We start from the raw sequence: 6248 nt of genomic DNA, 5'->3' as shown, positions 1-6248 counted from the left end.
GCAGCAATTTAATTTGTTTATTCTTTTTAGCTGATAGCTTGTGGGACCCAGGAAGACCATATACCTGCTTCTCTACCAGTTTCTGTGCACTCCAGCCTCTTCTGTTCCATGTGAGGGAATTTTCTTAAAAGCAGGAGGAATTATCTCCATGAAAAGAAACAGACTCGGCCATCGCACAGTGGAACAAATTCCCTTTTTAAATAAAAATGAAAAACGATTACCTTAAATGCATCATGTTTTTAATTTGTAAGTACATTAGCATTTTCCCTTTCCAGTTCACAATCAATTCTACCCCCAGTTTAAAAATATCTATAAGAAAATTCGCCCAATTTAATATTATTTATAAATGTGAGGGCACATGCATATAACTTGTGGAAAACTGTCACGTAGGGCCTTTAGCGGCCTGTTTGAATAAGCCAAGAGGAAGTGACATATTGAGGAGAGCCCGTGGGCGCGCAAAAAAAAACAAAAAACAGGGAGGTGCACTGTTGGGAGCGAGCGGGGTGTGCGATACTGATCGCGCGCCTGCCATTACAGCAGAAGACACCAGGAAAGCCCTGCGGTCAAAACGAACCCGAACGAAGAGTAACCAGGAGGTTAGTGGGGCAACGGACGGGATCGCAGCGAGTTTATGTCGAGTTTCCCTCCGTGTGTGGAATCCGACTCCGGTTACAGCGGACCTCCGGGAGCGGCGCTGGGGTGTAGTGTCGACGGAGATAGCGCGGGCGGGGGAGCTAAGTGAGAGCTAAGGCTAGTTGCCCTTCCCTTTTAACTCACCTTCGTTTCCCATCGCTATGGGCAGAGTTTGACTGTAGAACACGTATAGAAAGTGAGGCAGCACAGCCGGCTGTCTGGCAAAGGGCTAGCGTGTTTCAGAGAGGGGAGTTGGACGGCTTCGCTTCGCATTGCCCGGGGGACTGCCGGTGTTCCAGATCTACTGGCGTTTAGATCAACTGGCGTTGGTCGAACAGATGTGTGGCAGTCTTGCGTTTCAGGAGCTGCTACCGACAAACCAGCAAAAAAACGCCAAATGTGTCATCTGTGACACTTGTGAAGTTATCTCAAACACACTCCGTCAGTCTTGATGCTGTTGAACAACAAAATGTTTAAAAATGTCGCGAGTTCACCTGGTGATATCCTCATGCGCGACGCGATCGCGAAAACAGCAAACAATTAACACCACGCCGATGTTGTTCACAGGACAGCAAGAGTAAACGATCGGGAGACTCTTGTCGTCGTTATCGTTCCCCCCGCACGTTTTATTTCTCCGGTTTCAGCGTTTTTTCTTCACAACTAAAGCGTGCAGTTTACTTTGTGCACTAACATGGACTCGAGTCAACCAGCGCCACCTCTGGCCAAGTGCCACAGCCTACAGCCAGATCAACTTGTGACACACATCTGCAGCACGTTTGAATTCGTTTCATGCACAACACATTTGTACCTTTTAATTGTCTCTGTTTGTGCGTCATGCAAATAAACCTTTGAAAAGAATGAAATGATATCATATATTCCTTATTGGCCAACATTTGTACAACATTCCAAATTATATGAACAAAGTCATAGAAATCACCACTCCCAATTGGTCATCATGACTTTAATATTCTCTTTTTCCATAACAATGAAATATGCCTTGGACAAATATGACACATCAATATTTCATTAGTGTTGTCACATCACATCCTGTAAGCAGAGTCTGTCTGTGTCTTTTCTCTGGAAATGAATATTTCCAGCCAATATAGGCAATCCATCAACATGGCTGGAGAGTTGGTAGTTATATGCAGTCTGTATAAGTGGGGTTAATCAAATGAACATTTGTAAGGAGATGGCAGTTACTGTGAATTCACAGCAGTTACACAGTGATTAGTAATAAACAGAGCCAGTGAGAGTGAGTGGATTTAAGAAAGTCAGTGACTCAGGTGTGGCGATTGGTTTGTCATCTGTTTTTGAGACTGGAGGAGACGTAGAAATCTTTTGTTTTAAATCTTAGTTAGGAAGATTCCTGTTTTAAAACAAGCATTTTGTGTGAGAAATGCAAGAAGTACATCTGCAGAAAGCACACAGTTACATTCTGTCCATCATGTGGACAAAATCGAAAATGTTGAGCATTGAAAAACTGAGAACGTTGGGCAAGTTCAAAAGAAATGTGTGTGTGTGTGTAAGAACGAAAAACCTTTACCAAAATGGTTCCTAAAATAGTTATGAAAAGTCTAACTGTTGTATGTCTGTGTTCTACATGTTTATCTGATGGAAAGTAAAGTTGCTATTGTTTTATTGCTGTTTCTTGACAATTCTGAGTGGATTTACACAGTACGGGTCAAAATGACCCTCAACAAAATCAATGTCACATTTTTGTTTGTCAACATAATACAAGGGTTAATTTCCAACACTTGCATATGATCTTCAATTTGTAGCAAATCCACTATCACAGCAGCTGGAGCAGTCTCCAATGGAGGTCAGTCCACTGCTGCCACCTGTGGCCAAATACCATAGCCTACTACTAGATTAACTTGTGACACATCTGCACCTGCTGCTATGATCACATTGAGTAGAGGCTGAGTGGCTGCACTTACCCCTGGTACATTCAGATCTACCCACAAACATGTTGAAAGATGCAATCCCAGCAATGTGGATTGTTAACACTAAAAACAATCAGTAAGCAAAGACAACAGGGATCAATTTTTTCTGTTTATTTAGCAACCACAACATTTGTAGTCGCCTTCTGCAGAGGGGAAGTCCACACACACTGTGTGGTACCACTTCCCACAGAAGGTGCATTCAATCTGCAAGAAAAATTAGATTGTCAGAGTCATTCATCTGAAGTCAGGCTCTTGAGTAAAGCAACTAAACATGTTACAGTGTGCAGATACTGCATATTTCTGTGCAACAGTCTTATCTGTGTATCACTTGATGTTTCCATGCGTCCTTTAGGTGCTCTAGTGTCTTTAAAGTGCAAAGGCATGCAGGTCACCTGAACTATAATTCCACTGTCGGTGCATCAAAGTGACATGTCACCCAGTGATGTTGAAGTAACCCAGTCAAGGTGCTTCCATCTGAGGTATTGATTTCGTTATCTTACCCATGCTAACGACATGTGATGTTACAACACTGGTGAAATATTAGTGTGTCTATATTTGTTCACGACATTTTTCTTATGGGCAAAAGTATTGATATCATGATGAACAAGGGTGGTGATTATTATGACTTTGTGTATATAATTTGGCATTTTGAACAAATGTAGGCTGATAATACATACATGATATCATTTCAGTCATTTCAAAGGTTTATTTGCATGACGCACAGACAGACACAATTGAAAGGTACAAATGTGTTGTGCATGAAACGAATTCAAACGTGCTGCAGATGTGTGTCACAAGTTGATCTGGCTGTAGGCTGTGGCACTTGGCCAGAGGTGGCGCTGGTTGACTCGAGTCCATGTTAGTGCACAAAGTAAACTGCTCGCTTTAGTTGTGAAGCAAAAACGCTGAAACCGGAGAAATAAAACGTGCGAGGGGAACGATAACGACGACAAGAGTCTCCCGATTGTTTACTCTTGCTGTGAACAACATCAGCGTGGTGTTAATTGTTTGCTGTTTTCGCGATCGCGTCGCGCATGGGGATATCACCAGGTGAACTCGCGACATTTTTAAACATTTTGTTGTTCAACAGCATCAAGACTGACGGAGTGTGTTTGAGATAACCTTACAAGTGTCACAGATGACACATTTGGCATTTTTTTGCTGGTTTGTCGGTAGCAGCTCCTGAAACGCAAGACTGCCACACATCTGTTCGACCAACGCCAGTTGATCTAAACGCCAGTAGATCTGGAACACCGGAGCTCCGATACATTCCGCGGACCCGACGTTTAGGATCCCAGGAGTCAGCGGTGTTTGGATTACCCTGCCACTCAGACGACGTTCTGGTCGTTCACCCTGCTCCAGCTGATCGTTTGTGAGAGCATCGCTCTTTTCTAACCCGTTGGTTCTTCACGCCCCGTTTCTCGGGAGGCAAAGGTACAGTTTCTGTGTTCTTTGTTTTTTTTGTGAACCCGAGACTGGATATCCTGCTCCGGCTGTGGAATTTCTGGGCAGCCTAACAGACGGGAACTCTGGTTCACGACAGCTACACATAGAACTGTTTATTGGTTTCACATACCAGGGACAATTCACTGGATCGGACTTTACTGTAAAGACTGGAACTATTTTTTTTGCTGTTTGGACATTGCAAGTAATGTGATGAAGCTGTGTTAACCATTCTAGATAAGAGAATTTCTGTGTTAACCTTAATTGTTCTGCTGTATTGTGATCTTTGCGCCCTTTTCTGGTGTCTAGTGTGGTGGGAGGGGTCGAGAACTCACAACATTGGGTCACAACAGCCTGTTTGATTTATTTTATTTTACTTCTTTTATTTATTTGGTCTTGGGAGTTTCCTTTCTGTCGTCCTTTGCTCTCCAGGGCACTGTTAACATCTATAATCAATCTTGGTTCACGAGGGCCATCCGAACAAATAAAAGGGGCCACGTTGTTTAAAAAGTTGTTGTATGCTTCTGTCTAACTCAGGTTGCCTTGGAGTAGGGGTACCCGAGTTGTCTGGTTAGGTACAGAAAAACGGAGGTAAGCGAGGCTGTGTTAATATTCAACAGTACAGTGTGCGCCAGGCAGTCGTTGTTTCGCAGGTTTGGGCCCCGGAGCCCTTTTCTGTGCCTGTAGCAGCCAGACAGCTAAAACCATTCTTACAGAAGTAAGTATCAGGGTCAACTGTACTAGGGGGGGGGGTGTCACGGACTCAGATCTCACCACCCTTTAGTCGTTCAGGGCAGCCTGTGCGCCTCTTCATCTGTCCAGTGATTGATTGTATAAGTACATGGAGACAGGACCTCACATCAGAAGCGTGCTCCATAATGTGTTGTACATTAATATGTGTATATTATATCTATTTTTCTGTTGTTGTATTTACCAACATCAAGAAGTCACAAGTAAAGAAAGACCACGCCATGGCACATGTTTAAACAAGGAAAGTTTATTGATTACAATTATTTATTAAACAAACAAACAAACAGTTTTTTCACTCAAAATACATGTTCAAAGCAACACAACGGTGGCTCAATATCAAACAGAATTCGACTCTGTAGACTGGACAACCATAATGGAGCAGTTCATTTTATTTTGTAGATTCAAGCTGCTCTTCATATTTTTGGCCTCCAGATATCACCAGAGAGGACTGTGTTGAAAAGCTTCACGTAATGAACCGTTTTTTAATACAAGCTTCAATGCTTGATGATGTCACACATGACATAAACAGGTCTAACCTTCCTTTTGTTTTTTTTCAAGGTCTGAAGGGGTTTGTTGAATCTTTTTTTTTTCGTAAATAGAGCCGTTTAGTTGCATAAATGTACCAATTAGAAGTGTGAGGAGGTTTTGTGTCTTTTTTAATCATCAGTGTAGAGTCTTAGATCCCTCCGTTCAAGTGAGTGGTACTGGCTGGGCTAATTGAAGGGAAATTGATGGCCCTATTTAAAGCCAGTCTCTTCCAGATTCAGATGAGAGAGAGCGGTGAGCTGTGTTACCACATCCATGTACTGTTGAGTTTTGTTAATTTAGTTACTTTAGGGGGCACATTAAATAGAGTTCATTGTAAATAAATTGCTCACCTCTGGAAACCCGACATGTCTGTGTAGTCTGCTTCCCTACCACCTTCCTTGACGCTCGAGTCTGACTACACCACAAACCTAAATTACCAAAACAATAAAACATTACCTTGACACAACAGAGACCAATATTGCTTTTGCCTTTTGTTACAGCTCCTGACCTCAAAGTTCCCTGACCCCCTTTCTCTTTACCCACCTCAACTGTAAAACATCACAGGAGACATTGTAAATTTTGCATACATTTTGTTTTCTTATGATTGTAACTTATCTTACAGAAATTAAAAGAAATCTCATAGGATACAGATATAGATAATTATAAAACTTTGTATAAATTAGAGAAGTGACAGTGCTGGTTATAGGAAACCTGTAGATCAATTCTTTACACTATTACATATAATTTGTGATATATACTAAGTATAAACTATGTGAAGTGAAACCCAATTTATACAGGAATTTAGAAATAATGAAGAGTTGTGGATAATTTTCCTAAAAATTTTAAACAACAAACGTGTCTGTTTATTTTTCGTCTTTTTTCGTATTCAAAAGAGGAACAGTCTTGAGAACAAGGCAACATCGGATTTTGAAATTGGTATCATAGGTGCAT

General features: G+C 41.7%; 2 long non-coding RNA genes across 2 annotated transcripts; one reads left to right on the top strand and one right to left on the bottom strand.

Moving 5' to 3' along the window:
• Positions 1-217: 217 nt before the first annotated feature.
• Positions 218-1311, bottom strand: LOC146391347 (uncharacterized). The gene is made up of 2 exons (XR_014799920.1): positions 1128-1311; positions 218-998 (listed from the first exon to the last, which is right to left on the bottom strand). It is a non-coding gene; the product is annotated as an uncharacterized LOC146391347 (long non-coding RNA).
• Positions 1298-5767, top strand: LOC146391346 (uncharacterized). The gene is made up of 2 exons (XR_014799919.1): positions 1298-3626; positions 3756-5767. It is a non-coding gene; the product is annotated as an uncharacterized LOC146391346 (long non-coding RNA).
• Positions 5768-6248: the final 481 nt, after the last annotated feature.

This window comes from Perissodus microlepis, chromosome 3, assembly GCF_051167445.1.
Source record: "Perissodus microlepis isolate ML-2025 ecotype Zambia chromosome 3, ASM5116744v1, whole genome shotgun sequence".
NCBI classification, from domain to species: Eukaryota; Metazoa; Chordata; class Actinopteri; order Cichliformes; family Cichlidae; genus Perissodus; species Perissodus microlepis.
This window is presented reverse-complemented; position numbering and strand designations above follow the sequence as displayed.